Source organism: Ictalurus punctatus, chromosome 2 (genome assembly GCF_001660625.3).
Source record: "Ictalurus punctatus breed USDA103 chromosome 2, Coco_2.0, whole genome shotgun sequence".
In the NCBI taxonomy this organism is placed as follows: domain Eukaryota; kingdom Metazoa; phylum Chordata; class Actinopteri; order Siluriformes; family Ictaluridae; genus Ictalurus; species Ictalurus punctatus.
Window position 1 is genome coordinate 13,524,386 of NC_030417.2, and position 20,311 is coordinate 13,544,696.

The 20,311-nt window shown below is 37.5% G+C and overlaps 5 non-coding genes across 5 annotated transcripts; all 5 read left to right on the forward strand.

Annotated features, from left to right (window-relative positions):
• Positions 1-2,926: 2,926 nt before the first annotated feature.
• On the forward strand, positions 2,927-3,000 carry trnai-aau (transfer RNA isoleucine (anticodon AAU)). Its single transcript has one exon. It is a non-coding gene; the product is annotated as a tRNA-Ile (tRNA).
• A 2,181-nt stretch (positions 3,001-5,181) lies between these two features.
• On the forward strand, positions 5,182-5,255 carry trnai-aau (transfer RNA isoleucine (anticodon AAU)). The gene has a single exon. It is a non-coding gene; the product is annotated as a tRNA-Ile (tRNA).
• A 4,134-nt stretch (positions 5,256-9,389) lies between these two features.
• trnai-aau (transfer RNA isoleucine (anticodon AAU)) lies at positions 9,390-9,463 on the forward strand. The gene has a single exon. It is a non-coding gene; the product is annotated as a tRNA-Ile (tRNA).
• A 2,181-nt stretch (positions 9,464-11,644) lies between these two features.
• On the forward strand, positions 11,645-11,718 carry trnai-aau (transfer RNA isoleucine (anticodon AAU)). Its single transcript has one exon. It is a non-coding gene; the product is annotated as a tRNA-Ile (tRNA).
• A 7,163-nt stretch (positions 11,719-18,881) lies between these two features.
• On the forward strand, positions 18,882-18,955 carry trnai-aau (transfer RNA isoleucine (anticodon AAU)). Its single transcript has one exon. It is a non-coding gene; the product is annotated as a tRNA-Ile (tRNA).
• Positions 18,956-20,311: the final 1,356 nt, after the last annotated feature.

Consider the following 20,311-nt stretch of genomic DNA (forward strand, 5'->3'; position numbering starts at 1 on the left):
CCATGGACAAAGCCAGATGGCGCAAAATTCAGGAAATTTTTTTTACAAAATATAGTTATTTCTATTTGCTCTTGTACATAAAGTTGAAAGAACAAAGCTATATAAAATAAAGCTCAAGCTGACAGGTTTTCTTTTGGGTTGAACCATGTTTTCATTCATCAGTATCTTCACAAATAAACCCAGTCACTACACATTAAGACGGTGATTAAACCTCATTCTTTTGTCTTTACAAATAGAGATATTTACATGGATGGGCGGACATTCAGAGTGATCATTCTGTAATATCTTTCTTTTGTCTCTATAGATAAAGAGATAGTTGCATTGCTGGGCGAACATTATCACCTGATTTTGTGAGAAGTGACTTTGCAGGAAACACCCACTTTTTGCAAACGTCTGCGGTAATTTCTAACATTTAAACATTCAGCCTACAATAAATAATAAGTCTATTCAATGAAAGGAAAGGTCAGTGTTTAATCAAAAATGTTAAAGAAATGAATGAAATAATAATTTTTAAAAATTGGTTGATCAATTTAGTTTAATACAGGTTCTCATATTCATGGCTTTATTTTCCTGTAAGGTGACAAGTGATAATCTCAAAGTTTTCTGGATTTCTTATCATTCTTATATGATTACTTGCTCTTTTGTTCCTACTGTGGGTTTTAGTCCATCATCCAGATGGTGGTGGTTGAGGAGATTCCCTCGCCCCCATACAATGAATAGCGCTTTGATTTTACAGGCTTGGTTGGTTTCAAAGGATTTTACGAGGACGAGCTCGTGGCTCATTGTTACTGTTACATTTATTTTTTCTTTCAGGTGGTAGGTTTGAGCTATATGGCGGTGGGTTGGCGGTATATGGCGGTATATGGCGGCAGGTAGAGTTCGACGTCGATGAAGGTCTTCTTCGCTTAGCCTCTACGGTTTGTGGCTCCTTGCTTCCTTTAAATTTATTATTTTTTTCTTTCAGGTGGCAGGTGGAGTTAGACGGCCGTAGGGAACCATAGAGAAAGCCAGATGGCGCAAAATTCAGGAATTTTTAAAAAAAATATATAGTTATTTCTATTTGCTCTTGTACATAAAGTTGAAAGAACAAAGCTATATAAAATAAAGCTCAAGCTGACAGGTTTTCTTTTGGGTTGCACCATGTTTTCATTCATCAGTATCTTCACAAATAAACCCAGTCACTACACATTAAGACGGTGATTAAACCTCATTCTTTTGTCTTTACAAATAGAGATATTTACACGGATGGGCGGCCATTCAGAGTGATCATTCTGTAATATCTTTCTTTTGTCTCTATAGATAAAGAGATAGTTGCATTGCTGGGCGAACATTATTACCTGATTTTGTGAGAAATGACATTTGCAGGAAACGCCCACTTTTTGCAAACGTCTGCTGTAATTGCTAACATTTAAACATCCAGTCTACAATAAATAATAAGTCTATTCAATGAAAGGAAAGGTCAGTGTTTAATCAAAAATGTTAAAGAAATGAATGAAATAATAATTTTAAAAAATTGGTTAATCAATTTAGTTTAATACAGGTTCTCATATTCATGGCTTTATTTTCCTGTAAGGTGACAAGTGATAATCTCAAAGTTTTCTGGATTTCTTATCATTCTTATATGATTACTTGCTCTTTTTTTCCTACTGTGGGTTTTAGTCCATCATCCAGATGGTGGTGGTTGAGGAGATTCCCTCGCCCCCATACAATGAATAGCGCTTTGATTTTACAGGCTTGGTTGGTTTCAAAGGATTTCACGAGGACGAGCTCGTGGCTCATTGTTACTGTTACATTTATTTTTTCTTTCAGGTGGTAGGTTTGAGCTATATGGCGGTAGGTTGGCGGTATATGGCGGTAAATGGCGGCAGGTAGAGTTCGACGTCGATGAAGGTCTTCTTCGCTTAGCCTCTACGGTTTGTGGCTCCTTGCTTCCTTTAAATTTATTATTTTTTTCTTTCAGGTGGCAGGTGGAGTTAGACGGCAGTAGGGAACCATGGACAAAGCCAGATGGCGCAAAATTCAGGAAATTTTTTTTACAAAATATAGTTATTTCTATTTGCTCTTGTACATAAAGTTGAAAGAACAAAGCTATATAAAATAAAGCTCAAGCTGACAGGTTTTCTTTTGGGTTGAACCATGTTTTCATTCATCAGTATCTTCACAAATAAACCCAGTCACTACACATTAAGACGGTGATTAAACCTCATTCTTTTGTCTTTACAAATAGAGATATTTACATGGATGGGCGGACATTCAGAGTGATCATTCTGTAATATCTTTCTTTTGTCTCTATAGATAAAGAGATAGTTGCATTGCTGGGCGAACATTATCACCTGATTTTGTGAGAAGTGACTTTGCAGGAAACACCCACTTTTTGCAAACGTCTGCGGTAATTTCTAACATTTAAACATTCAGCCTACAATAAATAATAAGTCTATTCAATGAAAGGAAAGGTCAGTGTTTAATCAAAAATGTTAAAGAAATGAATGAAATAATAATTTTTAAAAATTGGTTGATCAATTTAGTTTAATACAGGTTCTCATATTCATGGCTTTATTTTCCTGTAAGGTGACAAGTGATAATCTCAAAGTTTTCTGGATTTCTTATCATTCTTATATGATTACTTGCTCTTTTGTTCCTACTGTGGGTTTTAGTCCATCATCCAGATGGTGGTGGTTGAGGAGATTCCCTCGCCCCCATACAATGAATAGCGCTTTGATTTTACAGGCTTGGTTGGTTTCCAAGGATTTTAGGAGGACGAGCGCGTGGCTCATTGTTACTGTTACATTTATTTTTTCTTTCAGGTGGCAGGTGGAGTTAGCCGGCGGTAGGTTTGAGCTATATGGCGGTAGGTTGGCGGTATATGGCGGTATATGGCGGGAGGTGGAGTTCGACGTCGATGAAGGTCTTCTTAAGGTGACCCTTAGGCCGGTTAGCTCAGATGGTTAGAGCGTGGTGCTAATAACGCCAAGGTCACGGGTTCGATCCCCGTACGGGCCATGAGATGCTTCGATCTTCAGACAAATTCTCAGGACTGATTTACTGACAAGCCAACACGGTGCTCGACTACCTCCAGCAATAGCCAAGAAAACACTGATTTGTGCGAGGCCACAGCTTTTTAAGCCTCTACGGTTTGTGGCTCCTTGCTTCCTTTAAATTTATTATTTTTTTCTTTCAGGTGGCAGGTGGAGTTAGACGGCCGTAGGGAACCATAGAGAAAGCCAGATGGCGCAAAATTCAGGAATTTTTTAAAAAAATATATAGTTATTTCTATTTGCTTTTGTACATAAAGTTGAAAGAACAAAGCTATATAAAATAAAGCTCAAGCTGACAGGTTTTCTTTTGGGTTGAACCATGTTTTCATTCATCAGTATCTTCACAAATAAACCCAGTCACTACACATTAAGACGGTGATTAAACCTCATTCTTTTGTCTTTACAAATAGAGATATTTACACGGATGGGCGGCCATTCAGAGTGATCATTCTGTAATATCTTTCTTTTGTCTCTATAGATAAAGAGATAGTTGCATTGCTGGGCGAACATTATCACCTGATTTTGTGAGAAGTGACTTTGCAGGAAACACCCACTTTTTGCAAACGTCTGCGGTAATTTCTAACATTTAAACATTCAGCCTACAATAAATAATAAGTCTATTCAATGAAAGGAAAGGTCAGTGTTTAATCAAAAATGTTAAAGAAATGAATGAAATAATAATTTTTAAAAATTGGTTGATCAATTTAGTTTAATACAGGTTCTCATATTCATGGCTTTATTTTCCTGTAAGGTGACAAGTGATAATCTCAAAGTTTTCTGGATTTCTTATCATTCTTATATGATTACTTGCTCTTTTGTTCCTACTGTGGGTTTTAGTCCATCATCCAGATGGTGGTGGTTGAGGAGATTCCCTCGCCCCCATACAATGAATAGCGCTTTGATTTTACAGGCTTGGTTGGTTTCAAAGGATTTCACGAGGACGAGCTCGTGGCTCATTGTTACTGTTACATTTATTTTTTCTTTCAGGTGGTAGGTTTGAGCTATATGGCGGTAGGTTGGCGGTATATGGCGGTAAATGGCGGCAGGTAGAGTTCGACGTCGATGAAGGTCTTCTTCGCTTAGCCTCTACGGTTTGTGGCTCCTTGCTTCCTTTAAATTTATTATTTTTTTCTTTCAGGTGGCAGGTGGAGTTAGACGGCAGTAGGGAACCATGGACAAAGCCAGATGACGCAAAATTCAAGAAATTTTTTTTTACAAAATATAGTTATTTCTATTTGCTCTTGTACATAAAGTTGAAAGAACAAAGCTATATAAAATAAAGCTCAAGCTGACAGGTTTTCTTTTGGGTTGAACCATGTTTTCATTCATCAGTATCTTCACAAATAAACCCAGTCACTACACATTAAGACGGTGATTAAACCTCATTCTTTTGTCTTTACAAATAGAGATATTTACATGGATGGGCGGACATTCAGAGTGATCATTCTGTAATATCTTTCTTTTGTCTCTATAGATAAAGAGATAGTTGCATTGCTGGGCGAACATTATCACCTGATTTTGTGAGAAGTGACTTTGCAGGAAACACCCACTTTTTGCTAACGTCTGCGGTAATTTCTAACATTTAAACATTCAGCCTACAATAAATAATAAGTCTATTCAATGAAAGGAAAGGTCAGTGTTTAATCAAAAATGTTAAAGAAATGAATGAAATAATAATTTTTAAAAATTGGTTGATCAATTTAGTTTAATACAGGTTCTCATATTCATGGCTTTATTTTCCTGTAAGGTGACAAGTGATAATCTCAAAGTTTTCTGGATTTCTTATCATTCTTATATGATTACTTGCTCTTTTGTTCCTACTGTGGGTTTTAGTCCATCATCCAGATGGTGGTGGTTGAGGAGATTCCCTCGCCCCCATACAATGAATAGCGCTTTGATTTTACAGGCTTGGTTGGTTTCCAAGGATTTTTAGGAGGACGAGCGCGTGGCTCATTGTTACTGTTACATTTATTTTTTCTTTCAGGTGGCAGGTGGAGTTAGCCGGCGGTAGGTTTGAGCTATATGGCGGTAGGTTGGCGGTATATGGCGGTATATGGCGGGAGGTGGAGTTCGACGTCGATGAAGGTCTTCTTCGCTTAGCCCCGTCCTAGCTCACGGTACGGAGCCAGTCTTCAGGGGACCCTTAGGCCGGTTAGCTCAGATGGTTAGAGCGTGGTGCTAATAACGCCAAGGTCACGGGTTCGATCCCCGTACGGGCCATGAGATGCTTCGATCTTCAGACAAATTCTCAGGACTGATTCACTGACAAGCCAACACGTTGCTGGACTACCTCCAGCAATAGCCAAGAAAACACTGATTTGTGCGAGGCCACAGCTTTTTAAGCCTCTACGGTTTGTGGCTCCTTGCTTCCTTTAAATTTATTATTTTTTTCTTTCAGGTGGCAGGTGGAGTTAGACGGCCGTAGGGAACCATAGAGAAAGCCAGATGGCGCAAAATTCAGGAATTTTTTAAAAAAAATATATAGTTATTTCTATTTGCTTTTGTACATAAAGTTGAAAGAACAAAGCTATATAAAATAAAGCTCAAGCTGACAGGTTTTCTTTTGGGTTGCACCATGTTTTCATTCATCAGTATCTTCACAAATAAACCCAGTCACTACACATTAAGACGGTGATTAAACCTCATTCTTTTGTCTTTACAAATAGAGATATTTACACGGATGGGCGGCCATTCAGAGTGATCATTCTGTAATATCTTTCTTTTGTCTCTATAGATAAAGAGATAGTTGCATTGCTGGGCGAACATTATCACCTGATTTTGTGAGAAATGACATTTGCAGGAAACGCCCACTTTTTGCAAACGTCTGCTGTAATTGCTAACATTTAAACATCCAGTCTACAATAAATAATAAGTCTATTCAATGAAAGTAAAGGTCAGTGTTTAATCAAAAATGTTAAAGAAATGAATGAAATAATAATTTTAAAAAATTGGTTAATCAATTTAGTTTAATACAGGTTCTCATATTCATGGCTTTATTTTCCTGTAAGGTGACAAGTGATAATCTCAAAGTTTTCTGGATTTCTTATCATTCTTATATGATTACTTGCTCTTTTGTTCCTACTGTGGGTTTTAGTCCATCATCCAGATGGTGGTGGTTGAGGAGATTCCCTCGCCCCCATACAATGAATAGCGCTTTGATTTTACAGGCTTGGTTGGTTTCCAAGGATTTTTAGGAGGACGAGCGCGTGGCTCATTGTTACTGTTACATTTATTTTTTCTTTCAGGTGGTAGGTTTGAGCTATATGGCGGTGGGTTGGCGGTATATGGCGGTATATGGCGGCAGGTAGAGTTCGACGTCGATGAAGGTCTTCTTCGCTTAGCCTCTACGGTTTGTGGCTCCTTGCTTCCTTTAAATTTATTATTTTTTTCTTTCAGGTGGCAGGTGGAGTTAGACGGCCGTAGGGAACCATAGAGAAAGCCAGATGGCGCAAAATTCAGGAATTTTTAAAAAAATATATATAGTTATTTCTATTTGCTCTTGTACATAAAGTTGAAAGAACAAAGCTATATAAAATAAAGCTCAAGCTGACAGGTTTTCTTTTGGGTTGCACCATGTTTTCATTCATCAGTATCTTCACAAATAAACCCTGTCACTACACATTAAGACGGTGATTAAACCTCATTCTTTTGTCTTTACAAATAGAGATATTTACACGGATGGGCGGCCATTCAGAGTGATCATTCTGTAATATCTTTCTTTTGTCTCTATAGATAAAGAGATAGTTGCATTGCTGGGCGAACATTATCACCTGATTTTGTGAGAAATGACATTTGCAGGAAACGCCCACTTTTTGCAAACGTCTGCTGTAATTGCTAACATTTAATCATCCAGTCTACAATAAATAATAAGTCTATTCAATGAAAGGAAAGGTCAGTGTTTAATCAAAAATGTTAAAGAAATGAATGAAATAATAATTTTAAAAAATTGGTTAATCAATTTAGTTTAATACAGGTTCTCATATTCATGGCTTTATTTTCCTGTAAGGTGACAAGTGATAATCTCAAAGTTTTCTGGATTTCTTATCATTCTTATATGATTACTTGCTCTTTTGTTCCTACTGTGGGTTTTAGTCCATCATCCAGATGGTGGTGGTTGAGGAGATTCCCTCGCCCCCATACAATGAATAGCGCTTTGATTTTACAGGCTTGGTTGGTTTCAAAGGATTTCACGAGGACGAGCTCGTGGCTCATTGTTACTGTTACATTTATTTTTTCTTTCAGGTGGTAGGTTTGAGCTATATGGCGGTAGGTTGGCGGTATATGGCGGTAAATGGCGGCAGGTAGAGTTCGACGTCGATGAAGGTCTTCTTCGCTTAGCCTCTACGGTTTGTGGCTCCTTGCTTCCTTTAAATTTATTATTTTTTTCTTTCAGGTGGCAGGTGGAGTTAGACGGCAGTAGGGAACCATGGACAAAGCCAGATGGCGCAAAATTCAGGAAATTTTTTTTACAAAATATAGTTATTTCTATTTGCTCTTGTACATAAAGTTGAAAGAACAAAGCTATATAAAATAAAGCTCAAGCTGACAGGTTTTCTTTTGGGTTGAACCATGTTTTCATTCATCAGTATCTTCACAAATAAACCCAGTCACTACACATTAAGACGGTGATTAAACCTCATTCTTTTGTCTTTACAAATAGAGATATTTACATGGATGGGCGGACATTCAGAGTGATCATTCTGTAATATCTTTCTTTTGTCTCTATAGATAAAGAGATAGTTGCATTGCTGGGCGAACATTATCACCTGATTTTGTGAGAAGTGACTTTGCAGGAAACACCCACTTTTTGCAAACGTCTGCGGTAATTTCTAACATTTAAACATTCAGCCTACAATAAATAATAAGTCTATTCAATGAAAGGAAAGGTCAGTGTTTAATCAAAAATGTTAAAGAAATGAATGAAATAATAATTTTTAAAAATTGGTTGATCAATTTAGTTTAATACAGGTTCTCATATTCATGGCTTTATTTTCCTGTAAGGTGACAAGTGATAATCTCAAAGTTTTCTGGATTTCTTATCATTCTTATATGATTACTTGCTCTTTTGTTCCTACTGTGGGTTTTAGTCCATCATCCAGATGGTGGTGGTTGAGGAGATTCCCTCGCCCCCATACAATGAATAGCGCTTTGATTTTACAGGCTTGGTTGGTTTCAAAGGATTTTACGAGGACGAGCTCGTGGCTCATTGTTACTGTTACATTTATTTTTTCTTTCAGGTGGTAGGTTTGAGCTATATGGCGGTGGGTTGGCGGTATATGGCGGTATATGGCGGCAGGTAGAGTTCGACGTCGATGAAGGTCTTCTTCGCTTAGCCTCTACGGTTTGTGGCTCCTTGCTTCCTTTAAATTTATTATTTTTTTCTTTCAGGTGGCAGGTGGAGTTAGACGGCCGTAGGGAACCATAGAGAAAGCCAGATGGCGCAAAATTCAGGAATTTTTTAAAAAAATATATAGTTATTTCTATTTGCTCTTGTACATAAAGTTGAAAGAACAAAGCTATATAAAATAAAGCTCAAGCTGACAGGTTTTCTTTTGGGTTGCACCATGTTTTCATTCATCAGTATCTTCACAAATAAACCCAGTCACTACACATTAAGACGGTGATTAAACCTCATTCTTTTGTCTTTACAAATAGAGATATTTACATGGATGGGCGGACATTCAGAGTGATCATTCTGTAATATCTTTCTTTTGTCTCTATAGATAAAGAGATAGTTGCATTGCTGGGCGAACATTATCACCTGATTTTGTGAGAAGTGACTTTGCAGGAAACACCCACTTTTTGCAAACGTCTGCGGTAATTTCTAACATTTAAACATTCAGCCTACAATAAATAATAAGTCTATTCAATGAAAGGAAAGGTCAGTGTTTAATCAAAAATGTTAAAGAAATGAATGAAATAATAATTTTTAAAAATTGGTTGATCAATTTAGTTTAATACAGGTTCTCATATTCATGGCTTTATTTTCCTGTAAGGTGACAAGTGATAATCTCAAAGTTTTCTGGATTTCTTATCATTCTTATATGATTACTTGCTCTTTTGTTCCTACTGTGGGTTTTAGTCCATCATCCAGATGGTGGTGGTTGAGGAGATTCCCTCGCCCCCATACAATGAATAGCGCTTTGATTTTACAGGCTTGGTTGGTTTCCAAGGATTTTAGGAGGACGAGCGCGTGGCTCATTGTTACTGTTACATTTATTTTTTCTTTCAGGTGGCAGGTGGAGTTAGCCGGCGGTAGGTTTGAGCTATATGGCGGTAGGTTGGCGGTATATGGCGGTATATGGCGGGAGGTGGAGTTCGACGTCGATGAAGGTCTTCTTAAGGTGACCCTTAGGCCGGTTAGCTCAGATGGTTAGAGCGTGGTGCTAATAACGCCAAGGTCACGGGTTCGATCCCCGTACGGGCCATGAGATGCTTCGATCTTCAGACAAATTCTCAGGACTGATTCACTGACAAGCCAACACGGTGCTCGACTACCTCCAGCAATAGCCAAGAAAACACTGATTTGTGCGAGGCCACAGCTTTTTAAGCCTCTACGGTTTGTGGCTCCTTGCTTCCTTTAAATTTATTATTTTTTTCTTTCAGGTGGCAGGTGGAGTTAGACGGCCGTAGGGAACCATAGAGAAAGCCAGATGGCGCAAAATTCAGGAATTTTTTAAAAAAATATATAGTTATTTCTATTTGCTTTTGTACATAAAGTTGAAAGAACAAAGCTATATAAAATAAAGCTCAAGCTGACAGGTTTTCTTTTGGGTTGAACCATGTTTTCATTCATCAGTATCTTCACAAATAAACCCAGTCACTACACATTAAGACGGTGATTAAACCTCATTCTTTTGTCTTTACAAATAGAGATATTTACATGGATGCGCGGACATTCAGAGTGATCATTCTGTAATATCTTTCTTTTGTCTCTATAGATAAAGAGATAGTTGCATTGCTGGGCGAACATTATCACCTGATTTTGTGAGAAGTGACTTTGCAGGAAACACCCACTTTTTGCAAACGTCTGCGGTAATTTCTAACATTTAAACATTCAGCCTACAATAAATAATAAGTCTATTCAATGAAAGGAAAGGTCAGTGTTTAATCAAAAATGTTAAAGAAATGAATGAAATAATAATTTTTAAAAATTGGTTGATCAATTTAGTTTAATACAGGTTCTCATATTCATGGCTTTATTTTCCTGTAAGGTGACAAGTGATAATCTCAAAGTTTTCTGGATTTCTTATCATTCTTATATGATTACTTGCTCTTTTGTTCCTACTGTGGGTTTTAGTCCATCATCCAGATGGTGGTGGTTGAGGAGATTCCCTCGCCCCCATACAATGAATAGCGCTTTGATTTTACAGGCTTGGTTGGTTTCAAAGGATTTCACGAGGACGAGCTCGTGGCTCATTGTTACTGTTACATTTATTTTTTCTTTCAGGTGGTAGGTTTGAGCTATATGGCGGTAGGTTGGCGGTATATGGCGGTAAATGGCGGCAGGTAGAGTTCGACGTCGATGAAGGTCTTCTTCGCTTAGCCTCTACGGTTTGTGGCTCCTTGCTTCCTTTAAATTTATTATTTTTTTCTTTCAGGTGGCAGGTGGAGTTAGACGGCAGTAGGGAACCATGGACAAAGCCAGATGGCGCAAAATTCAAGAAATTTTTTTTTACAAAATATAGTTATTTCTATTTGCTCTTGTACATAAAGTTGAAAGAACAAAGCTATATAAAATAAAGCTCAAGCTGACAGGTTTTCTTTTGGGTTGAACCATGTTTTCATTCATCAGTATCTTCACAAATAAACCCAGTCACTACACATTAAGACGGTGATTAAACCTCATTCTTTTGTCTTTACAAATAGAGATATTTACATGGATGGGCGGACATTCAGAGTAATCATTCTGTAATATCTTTCTTTTGTCTCTATAGATAAAGAGATAGTTGCATTGCTGGGCGAACATTATCACCTGATTTTGTGAGAAGTGACTTTGCAGGAAACACCCACTTTTTGCTAACGTCTGCGGTAATTTCTAACATTTAAACATTCAGCCTACAATAAATAATAAGTCTATTCAATGAAAGGAAAGGTCAGTGTTTAATCAAAAATGTTAAAGAAATGAATGAAATAATAATTTTTAAAAATTGGTTGATCAATTTAGTTTAATACAGGTTCTCATATTCATGGCTTTATTTTCCTGTAAGGTGACAAGTGATAATCTCAAAGTTTTCTGGATTTCTTATCATTCTTATATGATTACTTGCTCTTTTGTTCCTACTGTGGGTTTTAGTCCATCATCCAGATGGTGGTGGTTGAGGAGATTCCCTCGCCCCCATACAATGAATAGCGCTTTGATTTTACAGGCTTGGTTGGTTTCCAAGGATTTTTAGGAGGACGAGCGCGTGGCTCATTGTTACTGTTACATTTATTTTTTCTTTCAGGTGGCAGGTGGAGTTAGCCGGCGGTAGGTTTGAGCTATATGGCGGTAGGTTGGCGGTATATGGCGGTATATGGCGGGAGGTGGAGTTCGACGTCGATGAAGGTCTTCTTCGCTTAGCCCCGTCCTAGCTCACGGTACGGAGCCAGTCTTCAGGGGACCCTTAGGCCGGTTAGCTCAGATGGTTAGAGCGTGGTGCTAATAACGCCAAGGTCACGGGTTCGATCCCCGTACGGGCCATGAGATGCTTCGATCTTCAGACAAATTCTCAGGACTGATTCACTGACAAGCCAACACGTTGCTGGACTACCTCCAGCAATAGCCAAGAAAACACTGATTTGTGCGAGGCCACAGCTTTTTAAGCCTCTACGGTTTGTGGCTCCTTGCTTCCTTTAAATTTATTATTTTTTTCTTTCAGGTGGCAGGTGGAGTTAGACGGCCGTAGGGAACCATAGAGAAAGCCAGATGGCGCAAAATTCAGGAATTTTTTAAAAAAAATATATAGTTATTTCTATTTGCTTTTGTACATAAAGTTGAAAGAACAAAGCTATATAAAATAAAGCTCAAGCTGACAGGTTTTCTTTTGGGTTGCACCATGTTTTCATTCATCAGTATCTTCACAAATAAACCCAGTCACTACACATTAAGACGGTGATTAAACCTCATTCTTTTGTCTTTACAAATAGAGATATTTACACGGATGGGCGGCCATTCAGAGTGATCATTCTGTAATATCTTTCTTTTGTCTCTATAGATAAAGAGATAGTTGCATTGCTGGGCGAACATTATCACCTGATTTTGTGAGAAATGACATTTGCAGGAAACGCCCACTTTTTGCAAACGTCTGCTGTAATTGCTAACATTTAAACATCCAGTCTACAATAAATAATAAGTCTATTCAATGAAAGTAAAGGTCAGTGTTTAATCAAAAATGTTAAAGAAATGAATGAAATAATAATTTTAAAAAATTGGTTAATCAATTTAGTTTAATACAGGTTCTCATATTCATGGCTTTATTTTCCTGTAAGGTGACAAGTGATAATCTCAAAGTTTTCTGGATTTCTTATCATTCTTATATGATTACTTGCTCTTTTGTTCCTACTGTGGGTTTTAGTCCATCATCCAGATGGTGGTGGTTGAGGAGATTCCCTCGCCCCCATACAATGAATAGCGCTTTGATTTTACAGGCTTGGTTGGTTTCCAAGGATTTTTAGGAGGACGAGCGCGTGGCTCATTGTTACTGTTACATTTATTTTTTCTTTCAGGTGGTAGGTTTGAGCTATATGGCGGTGGGTTGGCGGTATATGGCGGTATATGGCGGCAGGTAGAGTTCGACGTCGATGAAGGTCTTCTTCGCTTAGCCTCTACGGTTTGTGGCTCCTTGCTTCCTTTAAATTTATTATTTTTTTCTTTCAGGTGGCAGGTGGAGTTAGACGGCCGTAGGGAACCATAGAGAAAGCCAGATGGCGCAAAATTCAGGAATTTTTAAAAAAATATATATAGTTATTTCTATTTGCTCTTGTACATAAAGTTGAAAGAACAAAGCTATATAAAATAAAGCTCAAGCTGACAGGTTTTCTTTTGGGTTGCACCATGTTTTCATTCATCAGTATCTTCACAAATAAACCCTGTCACTACACATTAAGACGGTGATTAAACCTCATTCTTTTGTCTTTACAAATAGAGATATTTACACGGATGGGCGGCCATTCAGAGTGATCATTCTGTAATATCTTTCTTTTGTCTCTATAGATAAAGAGATAGTTGCATTGCTGGGCGAACATTATCACCTGATTTTGTGAGAAATGACATTTGCAGGAAACGCCCACTTTTTGCAAACGTCTGCTGTAATTGCTAACATTTAATCATCCAGTCTACAATAAATAATAAGTCTATTCAATGAAAGGAAAGGTCAGTGTTTAATCAAAAATGTTAAAGAAATGAATGAAATAATAATTTTAAAAAATTGGTTAATCAATTTAGTTTAATACAGGTTCTCATATTCATGGCTTTATTTTCCTGTAAGGTGACAAGTGATAATCTCAAAGTTTTCTGGATTTCTTATCATTCTTATATGATTACTTGCTCTTTTGTTCCTACTGTGGGTTTTAGTCCATCATCCAGATGGTGGTGGTTGAGGAGATTCCCTCGCCCCCATACAATGAATAGCGCTTTGATTTGACAGGCTTGGTTGGTTTCAAAGGATTTCACGAGGACGAGCTCGTGGCTCATTGTTACTGTTACATTTATTTTTTCTTTCAGGTGGTAGGTTTGAGCTATATGGCGGTAGGTTGGCGGTATATGGCGGTAAATGGCGGCAGGTAGAGTTCGACGTCGATGAAGGTCTTCTTCGCTTAGCCTCTACGGTTTGTGGCTCCTTGCTTCCTTTAAATTTATTATTTTTTTCTTTCAGGTGGCAGGTGGAGTTAGACGGCAGTAGGGAACCATGGACAAAGCCAGATGGCGCAAAATTCAGGAAATTTTTTTTACAAAATATAGTTATTTCTATTTGCTCTTGTACATAAAGTTGAAAGAACAAAGCTATATAAAATAAAGCTCAAGCTGACAGGTTTTCTTTTGGGTTGAACCATGTTTTCATTCATCAGTATCTTCACAAATAAACCCAGTCACTACACATTAAGACGGTGATTAAACCTCATTCTTTTGTCTTTACAAATAGAGATATTTACATGGATGGGCGGACATTCAGAGTGATCATTCTGTAATATCTTTCTTTTGTCTCTATAGATAAAGAGATAGTTGCATTGCTGGGCGAACATTATCACCTGATTTTGTGAGAAGTGACTTTGCAGGAAACACCCACTTTTTGCAAACGTCTGCGGTAATTTCTAACATTTAAACATTCAGCCTACAATAAATAATAAGTCTATTCAATGAAAGGAAAGGTCAGTGTTTAATCAAAAATGTTAAAGAAATGAATGAAATAATAATTTTTAAAAATTGGTTGATCAATTTAGTTTAATACAGGTTCTCATATTCATGGCTTTATTTTCCTGTAAGGTGACAAGTGATAATCTCAAAGTTTTCTGGATTTCTTATCATTCTTATATGATTACTTGCTCTTTTGTTCCTACTGTGGGTTTTAGTCCATCATCCAGATGGTGGTGGTTGAGGAGATTCCCTCGCCCCCATACAATGAATAGCGCTTTGATTTTACAGGCTTGGTTGGTTTCAAAGGATTTTACGAGGACGAGCTCGTGGCTCATTGTTACTGTTACATTTATTTTTTCTTTCAGGTGGTAGGTTTGAGCTATATGGCGGTGGGTTGGCGGTATATGGCGGTATATGGCGGCAGGTAGAGTTCGACGTCGATGAAGGTCTTCTTCGCTTAGCCTCTACGGTTTGTGGCTCCTTGCTTCCTTTAAATTTATTATTTTTTTCTTTCAGGTGGCAGGTGGAGTTAGACGGCCGTAGGGAACCATAGAGAAAGCCAGATGGCGCAAAATTCAGGAATTTTAAAAAAATAGATATAGTTATTTCTATTTGCTCTTGTACATAAAGTTGAAAGAACAAAGCTATATAAAATAAAGCTCAAGCTGACAGGTTTTCTTTTGGGTTGAACCATGTTTTAATTCATCAGTATCTTCACAAATAAACCCAGTCACTACACATTAAGACGGTGATTAAACCTCATTCTTTTGTCTTTACAAATAGAGATATTTACATGGATGGGCGGCCATTCAGAGTGATCATTCTGTAATATCTTTCTTTTGTCTCTATAGATAAAGAGATAGTTGCATTGCTGGGCGAACATTATCACCTGATTTTGTGAGAAATGACATTTGCAGGAAACGCCCACTTTTTTGCAAACGTCTGCTGTAATTGCTAACATTTAAACATCCAGTCTACAATAAATAATAAGTCTATTCAATGAAAGTAAAGGTCAGTGTTTAATCAAAAATGTTAAAGAAATGAATGAATTAATCATTTTAAAAATTGGTTGATCAATTTAGTTTAATACAGGTTCTCATATTCATGGCTTTATTTTCCTGTAAGGTGACAAGTGATAATCTCAAAGTTTTCTGGATTTCTTATCATTCTTATATGATTACTTGCTCTTTTTTTCCTACTGTGGGTTTTAGTCCATCATCCAGATGGTGGTGGTTGAGGAGATTCCCTCGCCCCCATACAATGAATAGCGCTTTGATTTTACAGGCTTGGTTGGTTTCAAAGGATTTTACGAGGACGAGCTCGTGGCTCATTGTTACTGTTACATTTATTTTTTCTTTCAGGTGGTAGGTTTGAGCTATATGGCGGTAGGTTGGCGGTATATGGTGGTATATGGCGGCAGGTAGAGTTCGACGCCGATGAAGGTCTTCTTCGCTTAGCCTCTACGGTTTGTGGCTCCTTGCTTCCTTTAAATTTTTTTTTTTTTTTTTTTCAGGTGGCAGGTTGAGTTAGACGGCAGTAGGGAACCATGGACAAAGCCAGATGGCGCAAAATTCAGGAATTTTTTAAAAAAATATATAGTTATTTCTATTTGCTCTTGTACATAAAGTTGAAAGAACAAAGCTATATAAAATAAAGCTCAAGCTGACAGGTTTTCTTTTGGGTTGAACCATGTTTTCATTCATCAGTATCTTCACAAATAAACCCAGTCACTACACATTAAGACGGTGATTAAACCTCATTCTTTTGTCTTTACAAATAGAGATATTTACATGGATGGGCGGCCATTCAGAGTGATCATTCTGTAATATCTTTCTTTTGTCTCTATAGATAAAGAGATAGTTGCATTGCTGGGCGAACATTATCACCTGATTTTGTGAGAAATGACTTTGCAGGAAACACCCACTTTTTGCTAACGTCTGCGGTAATTGCTAACATTTAAACATTCAGCCTACAATAAATAATAAGTCTATTCAATGAAAGGAAAGGTCAGTGTTTAATCAAAAATGTTAAAGAAATGAATGAAATAATAATTTTAAAAAATTGGTTGATCAATTTAGTTTAATACAGGTTCTCATATTCATGGCTTTATTTTCCTGTAAGGTGACAAGTGATAATCTCAAAGTTTTCTGGATTTCTTATCATTCTTATATGATTACTTGCTCTTTTTTTCCTACTGTGGGTTTTAGTCCATCATCCAGATGGTGGTGGTTGAGGAGATTCCCTCGCCCCCATACAATGAATAGCGCTTTGATTTTACAGGCTTGGTTGGTTTCAAAGGATTTCACGAGGACGAGCTCGTGGCTCATTGTTACTGTTACATTTATTTTTTCTTTCAGGTGGTAGGTTTGAGCTATATGGCGGTGGGTTGGCGGTATATGGCGGTATATGGCGGCAGGTAGAGTTCGACGTCGATGAAGGTCTTCTTCGCTTAGCCTCTACGGTTTGTGGCTCCTTGCTTCCTTTAAATTTATTATTTTTTTCTTTCAGGTGGCAGGTGGAGTTTGACGGCATTAGGGAACCATAGAGAAAGCCAGATGGCGCAAAATTCAGGATTTTTTTTTTACAAAATATAGTTATTTCTATTTGCTTTTGTACATAAAGTTGAAAGAACAAAGCTATATAAAATAAAGCTCAAGCTGACAGGTTTTCTTTTGGGTTGCACCATGTTTTCATTCATCAGTATCTTCACAAATAAGCCCAGTCACTACACATTAAGACGGTGATTAAACCTCATTCTTTTGTCTTTACAAATAGAGATATTTACATGGATGGGCGGCCATTCAGAGTCATCATTCTGTAATATCTTTCTTTTATCTCTATAGATAAAGAGATAGTTGCATTGCTGGGCGAACATTATCACCTGATTTTGTGAGAAGTGACTTTGCAGGAAACACCCACTTTTTGCTAATGTCTGCTGTAATTTCTAACATTTAAACATTCAGCCTACAATAAATAATAAGTCTATTCAATGAAAGTAAAGGTCAGTGTTTAATCAAAAATGTTAAAGAAATGAATGAAATAATCATTTTTAAAAATTGGTTGATCGATTTAGTTTAATACAGGTTCTCATATTCATGGCTTTATTTTCCTGTAAGGTGACAAGTGATAATCTCAAAGTTTTCTGGATTTCTTATCATTCTTATATGATTACTTGCTCTTTTTTTCCTACTGTGGGTTTTAGTCCATCATCCAGATGGTGGTGGTTGAGGAGATTCCCTCGCCCCCATACAATGAATAGCGCTTTGATTTTACAGGCTTGGTTGGTTTCAAAGGATTTCACGAGGACGAGCTCGTGGCTCATTGTTACTGTTACATTTATTTTTTCTTTCAGGTGGTAGGTTTGAGCTATATGGCGGTGGGTTGGCGGTATATGGCGGTATATGGCGGCAGGTAGAGTTCGACGTCGATGAAAGTCTTCTTCGCTTAGCCTCTACGGTTTGTGGCTCCTTGCTTCCTTTAAATTTATTATTTTTTTCTTTCAGGTGGCAGGTGGAGTTAGACGGCAGTAGGGAACCATAGAGAAAGCCAGATGGCGCAAAATTCAGGAATTTTTTTTTACAAAATATAGTTATTTCTATTTGCTTTTGTACATAAAGTTGAAAGAACAAAGCTATATAAAATAAAGCTCAAGCTGACAGGTTTTCTTTTGGGTTGCACCATGTTTGCATTCATCAGTATCTTCACAAATAAGCCCAGTCACTACACATTAAGACGGTGATTAAACCTCATTCTTTTGTCTTTACAAATAGAGATATTTACATGGATGGGCGGCCATTCAGAGTGATCATTCTGTAATATCTTTCTTTTATCTCTATAGATAAAGAGATAGTTGCATTGCTGGGCGAACATTATCACCTGATTTTGTGAGAAATGACATTTGCAGGAAACGCCCACTTTTTGCAAACGTCTGCTGTAATTTCTAACATTTAAACATTCAGCCTACAATAAATAATAAGTCTATTCAATGAAAGGAAAGGTCAGTGTTTAATCAAAAATGTTAAAGAAATGAATGAAATAATAATTTTTAAAAATTGGTTGATCAATTTAGTTTAATACAGGTTCTCATATTCATGGCTTTATTTTCCTGTAAGGTGACAAGTGATAATCTCAAAGTTTTCTGGATTTCTTATCATTCTTATATGATTACTTGCTCTTTTGTTCCTACTGTGGGTTTTAGTCCATCATCCAGATGGTGGTGGTTGAGGAGATTCCCTCGCCCCCATACAATGAATAGCGCTTTGATTTTACAGGCTTGGTTGGTTTCCAAGGATTTTTAGGAGGACGAGCGCGTGGCTCATTGTTACTGTTACATTTATTTTTTCTTTCAGGTGGCAGGTGGAGTTAGCCGGCGGTAGGTTTGAGCTATATGGCGGTAGGTTGGCGGTATATGGCGGTATATGGCGGGAGGTGGAGTTCGACGTCGATGAAGGTCTTCTTCGCTTAGCCCCGTCCTAGCTCACGGTACGGAGCCAGTCTTAAGGGGCCCCTTAGGCCGGTTAGCTCAGATGGTTAGAGCGTGGTGCTAATAACGCCAAGGTCAGGGGTTCGATCCCCGTACGGGCCATGAGATGCTTCGATCTTCAGACAAATTCTCAGGACTGATTCACTGACAAGCCAACACGGTGCTCGACTACCTCCAGCAATAGCCAAGAAAACACTGATTTGTGCGAGGCCACAGCTTTTTAAGCCTCTACGGTTTGTGGCTCCTTGCTTCCTTTAAATTTATTATTTTTTTCTTTCAGGTGGCAGGTGGAGTTAGACGGCCGTAGGGAACCATAGAGAAAGCCAGATGGCGCAAAATTCAGGAATTTTAAAAAAATAGATATAGTTATTTCTATTTGCTCTTGTACATAAAGTTGAAAGAACAAAGCTATATAAAATAAAGCTCAAGCTGACAGGTTTTCTTTTGGGTTGAACCATGTTTTAATTCATCAGTATCTTCACAAATAAACCCAGTCACTACACATTAAGACGGTGATTAAACCTCATTCTTTTGTCTTTACAAATAGAGATATTTACATGGATGGGCGGCCATTCAGAGTGATCATTCTGTAATATCTTTCTTTTGTCTCTATAGATAAAGAGATAGTTGCATTGCTGGGCGAACATTATCACCTGATTTTGTGAGAAATGACATTTGCAGGAAACGCCCACTTTTTTGCAAACGTCTGCTGTAATTGCTAACATTTAAACATCCAGTCTACAATAAATAATAAGTCTATTCAATGAAAGTAAAGGTCAGTGTTTAATCAAAAATGTTAAAGAAATGAATGAATTAATCATTTTAAAAATTGGTTGATCAATTTAGTTTAATACAGGTTCTCATATTCATGGCTTTATTTTCCTGTAAGGTGACAAGTGATAATCTCAAAGTTTTCTGGATTTCTTATCATTCTTATATGATTACTTGCTCTTTTTTTCCTACTGTGGGTTTTAGTCCATCATCCAGATGGTGGTGGTTGAGGAGATTCCCTCGCCCCCATACAATGAATAGCGCTTTGATTTTACAGGCTTGGTTGGTTTCAAAGGATTTTACAAGGACGAGCTCGTGGCTCATTGTTACTGTTACATTTATTTTTTCTTTCAGGTGGTAGGTTTGAGCTATATGGCGGTAGGTTGGTGGTATATGGCGGTATATGGCGGCAGGTAGAGTTCGACGTCGATGAAGGTCTTCTTCGCTTAGCCTCTACGGTTTGTGGCTCCTTGCTTCCTTTAAATTTTTTTTTTTTTTTTTTCAGGTGGCAGGTTGAGTTAGACGGCAGTAGGGAACCATGGACAAAGCCAGATGGCGCAAAATTCAGGAATTTTTTTTACAAAATATAGTTATTTCTATTTGCTCTTGTACATAAAGTTGAAAGAACAAAGCTATATAAAATAAAGCTCAAGCTGACAGGTTTTCTTTTGGGTTGAACCATGTTTT